This window comes from Panthera onca, chromosome D2 (assembly GCF_046562875.1).
Source record: "Panthera onca isolate mPanOnc1 chromosome D2, mPanOnc1 haplotype 2, whole genome shotgun sequence".
Lineage (NCBI taxonomy): Eukaryota > Metazoa > Chordata > Mammalia > Carnivora > Felidae > Panthera > Panthera onca.
In genome coordinates this window covers 38,264,315-38,280,243 of record NC_138349.1, presented here as the reverse complement: position 1 = coordinate 38,280,243, position 15,929 = coordinate 38,264,315, and the positions used below count along the sequence as shown (strand labels likewise).

The 15,929-nt window shown below is 41.2% G+C and overlaps 1 long non-coding RNA gene across 1 annotated transcript in view; it reads left to right on the top strand.

Moving 5' to 3' along the window:
* The window catches only part of LOC145712499 (uncharacterized), a 37,218-nt gene extending 22,038 nt beyond the window's left edge, over nucleotides 1–15,180 (top strand). The window contains exons 2-3 of the long non-coding RNA XR_014135368.1: nucleotides 1,385–1,522; nucleotides 13,180–15,180. This is a non-coding gene — a long non-coding RNA (uncharacterized LOC145712499). The remainder of the gene's footprint in view (nucleotides 1–1,384; nucleotides 1,523–13,179) is intronic.
* The last annotated feature ends 749 nt before the right edge of the window (nucleotides 15,181–15,929 follow it).

Here is a 15,929-nt window from a genome sequence, read left to right as displayed (position 1 = left end):
CAATGTGGCTTGTGTGTTGGATTCTAGAATCATTGAAAGACATTAATGGTAAAACCAAATTAAAGTCTATAGATTAAGAGTATTCTACCAATGTGAATTTCTTAGTTTTGACAAAGGTGCCATGGTTATATCAGACATTAAATATAAGAGAAATAGTAAAGGGTATGCAGGAATTCCCTATACTATCTTTGCACCTTTTCTGTAGATTTAAAATTATCCCAGGGGTGCCTGGGTGGCTCAGTCGGCTAAGTGTCCTACTCTGGATTTCGGCTCAGGTCATGATCTTCACAGATTGTGAGTTCGAGCCTGACGTTGGGCTCTGCGCTGACAGTGCTGAGCCTGCTTGGGATTCTCCCTCTCGCTCTCTCTGCCCCTCTCCCGCTTGCATGTTTATTCATTCTTACTCTGTCTCCCTCTCTCAAATAAATAAGCTTTAAATAACCAAACTCTATCTTTGAAAAATAAAGTAATCCCATAATAAAAATTTTATTTTAAAAAAAGTATGAACAATTATCCTCCAGGAAAAGAGTTTTATTTTTGCACTCAGAGCGCTGGTGATAGTTATTATAACTTGAGTGATCTAGGTATGAGGGACAAAAATACAGTCAACAACTCTTTTGCCTCAATTCCAGCTTTTGGTTCTTCCCTACCCAACATTTCAGAGTTCCTTCCTCGGTCCCCACACACCCCTCTGGCGTGTAGCCATCAGTCACTGCAAGTGACCATACCTGGTCCAGGTACTGCCCCACTACTTTGTTGTGACATGGAAATAAGTCATTCCAGCATTCCTGACTGCTTCCTGAATGGAAGCTGTAAGTGGTAAGAACCACAAAGGTATGGGAGAAGTTGTGTCAAGGCATTTTCAAATTAAAGAAGAAGGAAACTGCCGCTTTTACTCTGAAAACACATTAGCGTATCTCCTGAGCTTTCCTCAGTGAAGTGTTTATCATGTGGCCCCCAGCCTTCACCCCAGGCACAGGAGTTAATTGACACTGTAATGGAAGGCATAAGACTGTAATACACCAACAAAACATGGAAACCAGATAGTCACTGGGGAACTAAGTAGAACAGCCGAGCTTTTCGCTGTAAAGGTGACTAGAAGTTTTCATTCAGGGAATCCTCCCATAGTAAAAGAAAGATAGATATAAATATTAAGAGCAGAAGGTGTAAATATTAAAACAACCGGGACTCAGAGATAAGTTTATCTTCTGGAATCTGGCGATTTTCATTATGCTGTAGGAGTGGAGGCTCCCAGTATAGCAGTACTGTCCAATAGAAACATAATGTGAGCCACATATGTAATTTAAAATTTTTCTAGGAGGTGCATTTACAAAAGTAAGAAGAAACAAGTAAAATTAATTGTTTAATGTTTGTTTATTTTAAGAGAGAGAATCCCAGGCAGGCTCCACACTGTCATCACAGAGGCTGATGTGGGACTCGAACTCACAAACTGTGAAATATGAACTGAGCCAAAATCAAGAGTCGGATACTTAGCCAACTGAGCCACCCAGGTGCCCCTCAGGTAAAATTAATATTAATGTTTTTATTTGTTTCAGTATATCTAAAATATTATATATGCAGTCAATATATAAAATTATCAATGAGACATTTTATATTATTTTTTACTGGATTAGACCTTTGAAACCTGATGTGTTTTTCCCACTTACAGCACATGTCAATACGGATGTTAAATTTTTATTGGTAAAATTTACATTTATGGGGCGCCTGGGTGGCTCAGTGGGTTGAGCGACTGACTCCGTCTCAGGTCATGATCTCGTGGTCTGTGAGTTCCAGCCCTGCGTAGGGCTCTGTGCTGACAGCTCGGAGCCTGGAGCCTGCTTCCGACTCTGTGTCTCCCCCTCTCTCTGCCCCTCCCCCACTCATGCTCTGTCTCTCTCTGCCTCAGAAATTAATAAACATAAAAAATTTTTTAAAAATTTACATTTAAAAAAGTAGATTCGCATATCCATGTTGTTCCAAACATAGTTAAAAGTTTTCCACTAACTGAATTGAGTATCAGTATTTAAATTTATTTTTTAAATCAGTATTTAAATTTGAAATAAGGCAAGGATGTGAAAAAATTGGAACTCTTGTGTGTTGCCAACAGGAATGCAAAATGGTATAGCCACTATGGAAAGCAATATGGAAAATCCTCAACCATATAATCCCGCAATTACATTTCTGGATATACACTCAAAATAATTGAAAGCAAGGTCTGAAAGAGATATCTGTACACCAATGTTCATAGAAGCATTACTTAACAATAGTCAGAAGGTGATAGCAACCCAATTTATTGATAGATGAATGAATAAACAAAATTTGCTATATCCATACAATAGAATATTATCCCACTTCAAAAGAGAAGGAGATTCTGAGACATGCTACTATGTGGATGAAACTTTAGGACATCATGCTACATGAAATAAGCCATCACAAGTTGAGTACTGCATGATTCCACTTACATCAGGTATCAAAAGTACTCAGATTTATACACCAGAAAGAAGAGCGGTGATGTTGCAAGGAACCGTGGGGAGGCAGGAAATGGGGGAATTGTTTAATATGTGTAGAGTTCCAGACTTTCAAGATGAAAAGAGTTATGGAGATTGGTTGCTCAACTTTATTACTATTTTTTTTTTAAGTTTTATTTTATTTTTGAGAGAAAGAGCATGAGCAGAGAAGGGGCAAAGAGAGAGGAAGAGAGAGGATCCCAAGCAGACTGCGAGCTGCCAGTGCAGAGCCCAACAGGGGGTTTGATCTCACAAACAGCAAGATCATGACCTGAGCCAAACTGGACGCTCAACCAACTGAGCCACCCAGCCGCCCATGCACGACGTTAAATGTATTTAACAACACAGATCTTAGAAAATGGTTAAGATGGCCAAATTTTGATTGTATTTAATTAGAGAGAGAGAGCACACATACACAGGAGGGGCAGAGAGGGAGAGAGAGAGAATCCTAGGCAGGCTCTGCTCTGTGAGCAAAGATCCCAATGCACGGCTCAGCTCACGAACCATGAGATCATGACCTAAGCCAAAGTCAGACGCTTAGCCAACTAAGCCACCCAGGAACTCCATAAGATGGCCAATTTTATGTTGTGTATTTTACCACAGCTAAAAAGTTAGAAGGGCGCTCTGTGCTGACAGCATGGAGCCTGCCTGGGATTCTCTGTCTCCCTCTCTCTCTGCCCCTCCCCTGTTCTTTCTCTCTTAAAATAATTAAAATAAAGTAAACATTAAAATAAAAAGTCAGGGGCATCTGGCTGGCTTAGTCAGTAGAGCATGTGACTCTTGATCTTGGGGTCATGAGTTGGAGCCCTATGTTGAGTGTAGAGATTACTTTTAAACATAAAAAATAAAAATATTAAAATATTAAAATAAAAAGTCATGCCGTCAGTCACACTAGCCACATTTCACATGCTCAATAGCCTTGTGTGGCTAAATGCCCCCCTTATCACACAGTGCAGCTTTAGACTAAGAAAGGAGGAACTGAAATGCTACTATCTTCAACTGCCACTTTGAAAGGGTTTCTCCAAGGCTGGCTCTGCTCTAAGCCACCGCCTTTCTCCCCTGTGCCTGGAGGGCTAGAACCTGTTACTTAAATCTTGCCTGTGTTAAATACTCACACTAATTACTGCAGAATAAGCTTCGGTTTCCTTTAGGGAGTCTCACTTGAATACAGAGGGCAGGGCAGCCTTCTAATTATTGGCTATCCACTTTGACTCTGTGGGTGTAATATTTCTCAAAGAGAGGTGCAAGAGACTTCTGCTAACTCCAGTTGTCACCCTGTGAAATTGTATCCCAAAGTGGATTATTTAACACTGAAATCACTGTGATCCAACGAATAAGATTTGAGAGCAACTTGTATTAAGTCTCATTTGTGAATAGCACAGAGATTTGACCCCTTAGGGACAGAAAGAAGGGTGAAGGAGATATGAGATTTGCTCTCGACTTTCTCTCTAGGGCTTAAATGTGGTTGACTTTTATTTACAGTTGTTAATATACTTTAAGTTTCCTATCAGGTGCTTATATTTTAGACAAGGATTGATTAGAGTTGTTTTTATAGTAATTTTTGTATTTTATTACCATGTGATCTAATCACATTTTACAATTTCAAGGTCTTTTTAGTTAACTTGTAGCTCCTGAGAATTTTTATTCTTTTCTGAAAGGGCATAATATGTGATAAGCCTGATAAGACACACATTGTGCCTTTTCAGAAAAGAATGAAAATCCCTTGGCTTGGTGATAAGCTCTCTAAATGCAAGGACAGAACAATTTAATTCTTTTTGTCTTCCATACCATTAAGCACAGGGCTCAAGTTCTCAGTAAGTATTTGCTAATGGCTAGACATACTTTTTCTGCAGGTGTTCATGTGTGTTTTAAATGAAAATACCTAGTTTTATTTAACAAGGTTTAAATGTCTTTGTTGCTCACCAGTAATCAAAGGCAGGCGCCAAGTTTAGCTTAGTTACTGAGTATCCAGGGCAGTTGGAATGGTCTCCAGCTTGAAGGAAGGGCCCAAGTAGTATTGAATAGATAAATAAATGAAACTAACTGCTTTTTAAAGTGAACTGCTCTAAAATGAGTCGAGGTGGTGCCTGCCTGACTCAGTCTGTAGAGCATGGGACTATTGGTCTCAGGGTTGTAAATTTAAGCCCCTTGTTGGGTGGAGAGATTACTTAAAAATAAAATCTTTTTTTTTTTTTAATTTTTTTTTTTTTTACGTTTATTTATTTTTGAGACAGAGAGAGACAGAGCATGAACAGGGGAGGGGCAGAGAGAGAGGGAGACACAGAATCTGAAACAGGCTCCAGGCTCTGAGCTGTCAGCACAGAGCCCGATGCGGGGCTCGAACTCACGACTGCGAGATCATGACCTGAGCCGAAGTCGGTCGCCCAACCGACTGAGCCACCCAGGCGCCCCAAAAATAAAATCTTAAAAGAAAGAAAGATGTACATTATGGGGCACCTGGTTGACTCAGTGGGTAGAGCATGCAACTCTTGATCTCGGGGTTGTAAGTTCAAGCCCCATGTTGTGTGTAGAGGTTACTTAAAAACAAAATCTTTAACCAAATAAAAATAAATAAAATGAGCAGATAATCGCATGTATTAATCCTTAGGAAGAACTCTCCTATAAATATTTTAAGTGTTAAAAAATACAGCAAAAGTGAGGTTTTTGACATCCTCTCGGATTTTATAAACATAAAGTCACATTTAAGGGGCACAATTGTCTGAGTACATTCAGCACCCGGAAGAGCCATGCTCACGGGAGCTCAGCCACGGAAATAGGGGCCTCTCTGTCAGCTGTGGTGAAGATGAATGAAAACCAACTTTGTGACTCAGCCAACGTCCCAATAGGAAATGAGGAGTTTATAGTTCACATTCTCAGGAAATGCCAAAACGTTTTTCATTGTACTTACAGAATTCAGTAGATTTATTTATAGATTCAATATTCATGACTGCATTGTAAATTGAGTCAGGTTGCCCTCTCACTTAGAAGATAATACGAAGGCCTTTACCAATAGTAACTTGTTGGTTGTCAATTAACAGAAGTCAGACTGGCCAGGACAGAAGAGAGTCACTGGTAAGACCCCTTATTTCACTGTTCAGATTCAGCCCAGGGAAGTTAAATGACTTTTGCAAAGTCACCCAAATAGTAAATTATTGCACAGAACCCGGAAGGCTTGGGACCCATTCTAGCGATGTTCCTCTTAAGCCAGACTGATTCTTTGCTCTATGTGTAAGTGTGCTTGTGTGTTCCTCACTTTGTACAGTAGTGTGGGACTGTCAAGGTGGCCATGCAAGCTGAAATGATGCAAAGCGATCTTAGTGCTCAATGGGGAAAAATTATTATTATAAATTATTATAAATATTCTTATTTCTGTGATAAAAATTTTTGCCAAAACATTAAAAACTCTGACAGTAATAAGTGTACTGAAAAATGAAAACAACACTAAAACTAATATTTATTTTGTATTCTGGAACCTATTAGAAATATTGAGAATTAAAGTGTTTTATATGTAAAAACTTACCACGAGTAGTCTGAACAATGCTCACTTCTTATGTTCATTGTATAGCTTATGACAGAAAGAGCATCTTTTTAATCCCTTGGCCAACTGTCATACTCCTTTATAGATTTGGATCACCTTCCAACATCTTATCATTTGCACTTTTAATGTCAAGAAATATCTCCAAGAATCCTCTAGCACAAAGTTATTTTGCCAGCATCACTTCCTCTAGGACACCTTTAACCTTTTCATCACAAATACTTTTTTTTATGTTAACTTCTCTTTCAACAAGTCCCCCTGGCTGCAGATCTGGAGTCTCTTGAACACCAGCAATGTCAACATTCCCCCTGTCAGCTCTTTTGGCTATAACTCCATTTACACTCAGTTCCAATTTCACTCCCAGCATTATCATTTTTCACTTATTTGCTGCACTTTTGTCTTTGTTAGTCAATTCTCTCTTTTGATCATCCATTTTTTTTTTTTTTTTTGAAATGTCACATAGTTTTATTTTGGGAGACAAGAGGTGACCCAGTCACAGGCTTTTCTGTCCATATGTGAGCTGTACAACAGACTCACAGTGATGATCACTGACAGAGAACTTACATGCCTTGTCACTTATCATAATACACATCTGTTATGTATGTAGTGATTTATGGCCTGAAGAGCTAGCAGCCAAAGTTTATATTTTATGCAATTACAGTTAATACACTGTGGTAACTAAAATTTGAACCATCTTGTTGAGGGACTAATATGTAACTAAACCATGGTAAGTGTAATTTGTGCATAAGGGAACCCTACAAAGTGAGGGCTGGCTGTGTCCAGGTGCAATTAGTAGAGAGTTTAAGAGGAATATAGACTTGAAGCTTTGACAGACTGGTTTAAATCCAGGATAACCATCGTCGTCAACCTTTTAAAAGAAAAAGGTAAGCAATTCAGCCAGCAAAATTGAGTTTATTGGGAATGGCAGAGGAACTGCAATTCAGAACAAGCACGCTATGGCAAACCATAAGGAAGTACAGAGAACAATGGAGGAGAGCATCCTTTTATAGAGGAAAGGAGGAAGTTGGGAAGGGGTGTTTTGAACAAAGTTCATTGGAGGAAGATGAGAAGTCATTGGCTGCAGGTGAAAATGAAAGGCAGCCTTTCATTGGTGGCTGAGACGAGAGGAAGTCTTCCTTCCTGCTGGATTATGCAAACTGTGAGGAGTGGCTTGTGTGACAGCCTTCCCTTCATGGCTTCCTGACTAATTTTGAGTTAGTTTTCCTTAACACCTTTTCACACCCTTAGGCAAGTCCTTCACCTGTAAAATTAGACAAAACTATCCCATCTCTCAGGGTTACTGTGAGAAGTAGTGATCATATCAAGATTTGATTTCACTTAGCATTGGGCAGATACCTGCCAGGCTTAGCAGCAGAAATGGAATCTTAATTTTCCATAGACAATTCCAAAATTACTTTTACATTCTTATTGTAATTAAACAGGGAGATAAAATACTTTATGGAAGCATATCACTCCCTTTCTTGCAGTCCAAAACCTCTTTACTTAACGTGTCTGTCTAGTTTTGAGGAGGTAGGGAAGGAAGAATATCTAAAGGAAGGTATGCTGTAGCTGTCTTAAGAGGACTGCCTTATTCTGGGGAGGGAGGAGATGGAACTAGGGTGTTAGATGAAGAAAGGGATGGGATTTTGTGCACTGATCTGTGTTTCTCTGAGTCATATCTACATGGTATCTTTATTATTTGGTTTGCAATAATGTCCAGAACATGAGCCAGTCTATTAACAAGTGCAAGAATAAATACATTCCAGGGGCCCCTGGCGGGCTCAGTCGGTAAATCATGCGACTCTCAATCTTGAGTAGTGAGTTCCAGCCCCATGTTGGGGTGTAGAGATTACTTAAAAAACAAACAAACAAACAAACAAACAAACAAACAAACAAACAAAAAACATTCCAGTAACAAGTAACATAGTAACATTACCTTTTTTCACACCTATAATTTTAGTTTACCACTGTTCTTTCTCAGTGTGTGTGTGTGTGTGTGTGTGTGTGTGTGTGTGTGTGTCATAGGCATTAAGGATAACAAGGTAGATGACTCATAGTCTTTATTAACACTTTATTCCCAGTGCATATAAGATGGTCATTGAGAAAGCGTAAGAACTTTTTCTCTAATGAGGGGCTTGCTCCTCAGGTTCTGGTGATAGCCAATGAAATTAACATTGATAATAGGCAGTTAAGACCTGTAAGAGCAAAGAGAGACAACTTACTGCACGAGGGCCCCCAGATGACCTACAAGTGAGGTTGCTACAATGAAGCCCCTAAGTTTGGAGTGTGATGCTTGCTCAGCGCTTTGAGATGATCTCCAGTGCTTACAACCTTGACAAAATATAGACTTTGGATAAGAAATGCCTGAGAGTTCTCCCTACACTTTTTTGTTGTTGTTGTTGTTACTGAGATGTGGCCTCAAGTGTTTTGGGTCCATGCACTCTCCCTCTGACATGGGAAACAATAATCAGGGATGGTCCTTCCTTGAAATTAGGGAAAAAAGGCTACTGAATTTGGAAAACCTAAGTCTTGATCAGTGATGCTTTCAGAGACCAATCTTGACCAAAAAAGAGAATGTGAAAATTAATAAAGGAAACCTGAACTAAAATTGGAGTTGGGAAGACTTCTAGAGGAAACTCTTACCCCCTATCACTGGTCAGTTACCCCAAAGAAAAGGAGAGATACCTTGCATCTCCAACTGGAAGATGTCACTACTTTACTACCCTAGCAAGAGAAAAGAAGATGTTCTCCTGCCCAGCAACAAGCCCAGCCAACAGAAAATGCTGTAGCTCAGCCAATGAGAAGCCTTGTCACCCTGAACTCTTTCCTACCAGAACTTTCATTTTTCCTTTGCCAATGACTTTCTTGCCCAACCCTCCTTTCTATAATAGCCTTCCATTTTGTAGAACTCCTTGAAGTTCTCTCTCTGCTTGCTGCCCAATTCATGACTCACTTGATAAAGCCAATCCATCTTCAAGTTTACTCAGTTATACTTTGGTTTTCTTAACACGAGAAACCAGGAAGAAAGGACAAAGGGCGGGAATAATTGCAGGTGGTGGTTATCCGAATATTCAGAAGAGTGTGAGCATGAAGGAAACCTTGTTAACACTTTTAGGTACATCCTTGTAGAGCTTTTTAATGTATGTAGATATATATTGTACATTTGATGACAATAGCAAAATATATCATTTTAGGAAAATGTTCACAGGACTACTTTTTTTAAAAAAAGATTTCTACTGTGGCACCTGGGTGGCTCAGTCAGTTAAGCAGCCAACTCTTCATTTCCTCTCAGGTCATGATCTCACGAGCCCTGCATTGGGCTCCATACTGACAGCTCGGAGCCTGCCTGGGGATTCTCTCTCTGCCCCTCCCCTGCTCGTGCTCTCTCTCTCAAAATAAATAAACTTAAAAAAAAATGTCTGCTGCCACATGTCTGGAAAGCAGCAGAATCAACTGCTTATCAGATCAGGTGATTTATCTCTTCCAGTGTATTAAGCAGGAGGGCACTAAGAACTCAGCTATGTCATTAAATACCCATCTATTGTATAAGTGCAACTAAAAATTTTGGGCGGCTTTCCATATCTATCAAGGTTCAAGGACAAGAAGAGTACCACCAGAGAATGTGTATATATATAATTTTTTACAGGGATTTGAAAATTATACTACTGTGGGAGCTGGTTAAGCAGTCTCTGTCTACAAGGGAAGATGGATATGAAGTCGGCAACAGCCAGAATGGCTGGAACTCACAAGTCAGAGATGAAGCTAAAATTCACCTTAGCTCTCCTTGTTCTTGCCTCTGACCTTGGTAGTGTGGGTATCCAGTAGAAGACCCTTCCTTCCTGAGCTAAACACACACCTGGCCCGGGAGTGGGGAAGTAAACAGAGGCCGCAGGGGAAGGACAGCAGCTATAAGGCTAGGTGCTGCCACCCACCTAGGAGGATAAGGAACCGCAGGTCCTACTGCCTGAAAGCTCACACAAGGATCTCTCTTGAAATCCCTACCCCAAATGGAAATGCACAGGGAAGGGAATTCTGGGCAATATCCTCCAGCTTAACCAGGCGGCTATTGACCCTGATTTCTTTATTGTGCCCCACGTGGCCTGCCCCTGGTATGCCCTGACAAGAGCAAGAGTTTAGGACATGTTAGTGATTCTTCATTTGAGGCTGTGATACAGGTTTTTTTGTTTTTTTGTTTTTTTGTTTGTTTTTTTGATAGGAAGAGAGCGCAAGCGGGGAAGGAGTGGGTGAAAGAGAATCTTACTAAGCAGACTCCATGGGACACTCAACTGACTGAGCCACCCAGGCACCCCAGTACAATTAATTTTTGTTTTTTTCTTCCTTGTACAGAAGAGTAAGCCCTATCCTTTCTATGTTTTTTCTGTCTCTTTCATTGCCACTCACATACTAAACCACTTTACTCAACTGATCTTTAACTTACAACTGTCCCCCCCTCTTTTTTCTGTTGTAGATCAAAAACTTTCAAAGTTAACATTATTTAAAAAAAATTTTTTTTAATGTTTATTATTTTTGAAGGAGAGAGATACAGAACATGAGTGGGTGAGGGGCAGAGAGAGAGGGAAACACAGAATCCGAAGCAGGGTCCAGGCTCTGTCACAGAGCCCAATGAAGGGCTCAAACTCATGAGCCATGAGATCATGACTGGAGCTGAAGTCGGATGCTTAACCAACTGAGCCACGCAGGTGCCCCTCAAAGTCAACATTATTAACAACTTCCATTGTGAAGATAAAGATCTGAAATTTGTTCCAATTTTGCACGATAAAATTTGGGGTTTATTTTTTTCATAAAGTAGTCAAAATGTACATGTTAACAGGATGCCATTGCTGCTTAATAACTCTCAAGTGATTAAAGAAAAGAGAGAGAGAGAACTTCTAACAAAAGCATAGATCATGAAAATGCTTAGCATATATTCAGCCCTCACAGGGAGTGGAGCTCCCATGGCCTGTACCCACACTTCTGTCCTATCACCTCTGCCCCACATGCAATGAGGCTCAGGAGTCATTGGCCAACTCTGGCCTCCTTTCTCACTTGCCCTTGGGGAGCACAAAGTCTGCCGTGAAGAACCGGAGGTAGGAGAGGCTGCTCCCTAATAAGGCACTAGTCCCCCAGAGGGGTGAGGATTGTGGGGCTGATGCAGTGACCTCAATTCAGGCTCCCTCCCACCCATCCAACCATGATGGTTTTGAAATAGAAGCCGCACTGAGAAGGAACTGTTTTCACCATATTACCTTGGGTGAGGTCAGATGCTGATCATAAGAGAGAAAAATGGGGCGCCTGGGTGGCTGAGTCAAGTTGAGCATCCGACTTTGGCTCAGGTCACGATCTCACTGTTCGTGAGTTCAAGACCTGCATCAGGCTTGCTGCTGTCTTCCTGTCATCCTGTCAGCCTTGCCAGCCTGTCAGCCTGTCAGCGCAGAACCCGCTTGGGATCTTCTGTTCCTCCTCTCTCTGCCCCTCTCCCACTTGTGCACTCTCAAAAATAAATAAACATTGAAACACAGAGAGAAAACAGCTTTATAGTTTTCTGTATTCAGCTCTCAAGGGAGAACACATGCCACCCAAGGACACTCAGGGGAAGCACCAGGTTGGTCATGAGGCAAAGCACGGGGAAACTCCTCAAGGGCAAGCACCTTTATTGTGGCTTTTGCTGGAAGGAAAGGGTTAGACAGGGCAAACAGGTTTAAGATTGGCTAATTTGAATAATTTCAGTGGGCTCTGGGGCACAGGGGCTGTCCCAGGATGCCTGGTACTTGGCACTGGGGTAATTAGGGAGGGTGTTTTGTGGTCCAGAGTATATAAGTCAGATAAGCGAGATGTTTAGTGTTGCAGACTTAATGGGTTGTTTAGGAAGAGGAACTGACCAGCCTCTAGCCAGGGCCCCAAAACTGGATCAAGAGAGCACACAAGGACCCATACAAGCTTCTATCACAGCAAGCAATATTCTTTTTAAAAAGTTATGTAAATGAACACACATTTTGTTACTTCTCTGATACCAAAACTTTAATACTCCCTGCTGACTATATTATCTTCAAATTTTTTTCAAATTTTGAAATATTCCATCATTAAAAAATTGTATTATAGAAATTGTTTTTTAAAGAGTTGAAAACACCTTACAGCACTGGTTTAGCTGTAATTTTTTGTCCCCAAACAATGAAATAGTCAATATGTCAAAGTGTCAACATCTCTTACATCTGTACAATATCTAATTTTCTGCACGTTTTAAATATTCCATTTTTTTAAAAAAATGAAAGTTACTGGGGCACCTCAGTCGGTTAAGTGTCCAACTTCCGCTCAGGTCATGATCTCACGGTTTGTGAGTTTGAGCCCTGTGTCGGGCTTTCTGCTGACAGCCCAGAGCCTGGAGCCTGCTTTGGGATTCTGTGTCTCCCTCTTTCTCTGACCCTTCCCCACTCGTGCTGTATCTCCCTCTCTCTCTCTCAAAAATAAATAAATATTAAAAAAAATTTTTTAAAAATGAAAGTTGCTGAGAGAAAAGGAGGCAGAGAGGAGCTGCAAGCTGTCTTGCATCTAGCACATCTTTTTTCTTTCCACTTTTTGAGATATAATTGACATCTTGATGTCAATCTTGACATACATCTTGATCCAAATGAAATTTTCTGACTCTCCTGAGGCCCCATAGAAATGAAGGCATCTAACTGTACATACTTTTGGATGGGAAAAGTCATAATCAAGCTAAAAGCTTATGACTCAGAATGAAGACAGATAGACCTTAGGTCACTAACGTCCAAACCAGGGCTTTTTCCTGGCTAGCCCCGTTGAAGAAACGGTCAAAGGGCAGCCACACGATATTGCCCAGTATCACCCAGTCCACCTGCAATCCTTTGCTAGGCAAAAAAACCCCAAAAAACAAAAAACAATTCAAGCAAGTAACTATCAAGCTAAGAGGGGTACTGTAATCCCTCTTTTACTACTTAATACAGAGTGCTATTTGAAGTAACTGCAAAGTAATCCCTGAACTGCAAATAACCCAGGGATCCAGCCTGCTGTAGTGGTGACTGACTTCACCATTAGGTTAGGATTAGTGCTGCCTCAAAGGTGCATGTTTCTTTTTCTTTTTTATTGATGTAAAGTTGGTATATAACATTATATTCGTTTCAGGTGTACCACATAATTCAACATTTGCATGTACTACAAAGTGATCACCACAGTAAGTCTAGTTACCATCGGATACCATACAACTGACCTCCTCCACCAAGACGCATTTTTCTGTATTGGTCAAGAAAATTATCCAGATGGGGCTATGACTGCTGAGCCAGCCTGCATCCCACCTGGGTTATGTCATCCCTCATCTCTGCCTACTAGAGCACCCGGCCGTAAAAAGAAACATTACATTTGGACAGGATCTATGCTGCTGCTGGACAATTCAATTTACTTTTTACTTCATTCTCTTCTCTCAATAGGAAATAGAGACAGAAACAGGGCTTGTGAGCCAGCCTGGACGATCTCTCTCTGTTGGGTTCAAGAGTGCAGCAGTTAAGAGTGCATACCATAGATTCAGAGCACCTCAGAGTGCCAGCGTTTAGACCTGCCATCCACAAGCTGAGTGACCTTAGGGACCCTGTACCTCAGTCTCCTTCCACTACATGGTGATGATGATAATAACATCTACCGCTGGGTTGCTATGATGGTTAAAATAGATTGAGTATTCAGATTGTCCCAGTGAAGGTACAATACATGTAAGCTATTGTTATTATCATTGCTTTTTGACAGATACTATGGCTTGGAGTAAAAGTCTTCTCTGAGCCTTGGGATTCTGCCTACCCATTGGCACTCTCGTGGGGAAGGGGGGGGGGGGCAAAGCTTCATGGGTAAAGTGTTCTTTGGAGAGATAGCAGTAACTAGAAAATTTTAATGGACTCCAGGCAATGCAAACTTTTGCACCATTTGTTATGGACCAGTGGCTTCCACAAAGGAGCTTATTTTTTATTTTCTAGAGGGAGTGTGAGCGGGGGAGAGGAACAGAGAAAGAGAAATGTTTTAATGTTATTTTTGAGAGAGACAGAGTGCTAGTGGGGGGAGGGGCGGCGAGAGGGAGACACAGAATCCACAACAGGCTCCAGGCTTCAAGCTGTCAGCACAGAGCTGACACGGGTCTCAAGCTCACAAACTGCGAGATCATGACCTAAGCTGAAGTTGGATGCTTGACTGAGCCACCCAGGCGCCTCGAGAAAGAGAGAATCTTAAGCAGGCTCCATGCAGGCTCCACTGCCGCAGGGCTTGTTCCCACAACCCTGGGATCATGACCTGAGCCAAAATCAAGAGTTGGACACTCAACAGACTGAGCCACCCAGGTGTCCCAAGAAGCTTATTTTTAAAACTTAGGGCGCTTATTTTGAAAATTGAGAGGCACCTGGGTGGCTCAGTCCGTTGAGTGTTCAACTTCAGTTCAGGTCATGATTTCAAGGTTGGAGGGTTTGAGCTATTGTCAGCATGGAGCCCACTTTGGATCCTTTGTTCCCCTCTGCCCCTCCCTGCTTGTGAATGCTTGCTCTCTCTCTCAAAAAAACAAAAACAAAAACAAAAACAAAAAACCAAGACCTTAAAATATTTGTTGAAAGGTATTAAATTTGTGATAATCTATTTACATAAACAACAGAAATAAAAAGGTCAGTCTGTGAGAGGATACATCTTGGGATGATCTTCATTTGTGGTGAATTCAATTGTTTTTATTTTTTATTATTTTTTAAATGTTTGTTTATTTTTGACAGCATGAGCTGGGGAGGGGCAGAGAGAGGGAGACAGAGTATCCGAAGCCGGCTCTGCACTAACAATGGAGAGCCGGATGCGGGCCTCAAACTCATGAACCAAGAGATCGTGACCTGCGCCAGAGTCGGGACACTTAACCAACCTAGCTACCCAGGCGCCCCTCAATCGTTTTTAAACCACAAACCTTAAAGGTGCATCTCTGTGCATGTACTCTCAACAATGAAAAAACAGGTCTCTTTGTAGATTTCAGAGCTTAGTTGAGACACTTTTGTGGACACGGAGGTGAAAAGAATGGAGACCCCTAAGACTCCACAGCTGAGGTGATCCAAGTAGACCAGGTGTGGGCAAGCGTTTTCCAATTGGAGAGATGAACCGGACATTTGTGGAAAAGGCCTGGATCAGTGGCACTCGTATGAGCAATTCCAGCACTCGCTGTGAAAGGGGGTCTACATGTGACTGTGCTGGCTCTCATCTCTGAAAAAAATATAGTGGACACCTGGGATGACTCCTAGGGGCCAGAGGGAGACTCAAAATCAGTCCAAGGCCCTAGTCTTTTCATTCAGAGAAGCCCTCAAAGACTATTGATGAAGGGTCAAGCAGCCGATCTGGCACAGAGTCAATGAACTGTGTACATAAACACATCTTCTTGGATCTGGTTTCACAGTCCCTTCATTCTGAAGAACTGTTTTTTGGTAAAATTTTTAATATTTGCCCCAGAGTGGCTGCTTACATTTTCTCTCCAGAAACAGACTACTCTACAGCGTGAGCTGTGACAGTCATTGCGGGGTTTCCCAAGAATACCCACCTGATTTTTGTAGGACCCTTTCTCCTCAATTTTTGCCTTAATTTTCTCCTTGTACATTTTCATCTCTTCTGACGGCTCTTTTACTGTTTTCATTTTCCCTGGAATCAACTTTTGTTTTTTGACAAACAGCTCCTTCCTCTAATATTGTCATCCACTCATCATCTGCCACTATTCCAAGCATTCTCTTAATTTAACCAGTTATTTTTTTTAATGTACTGTTTTTTGTTTGTTTATTTATTTACTTTTGAGAGAAGAAACGGCCGAGAAAGCGGGAGACAGAGAATCTCACGCAGGATCTGCAATAACCAGAACCAGTTGTGGGACTTGAACTCACGAA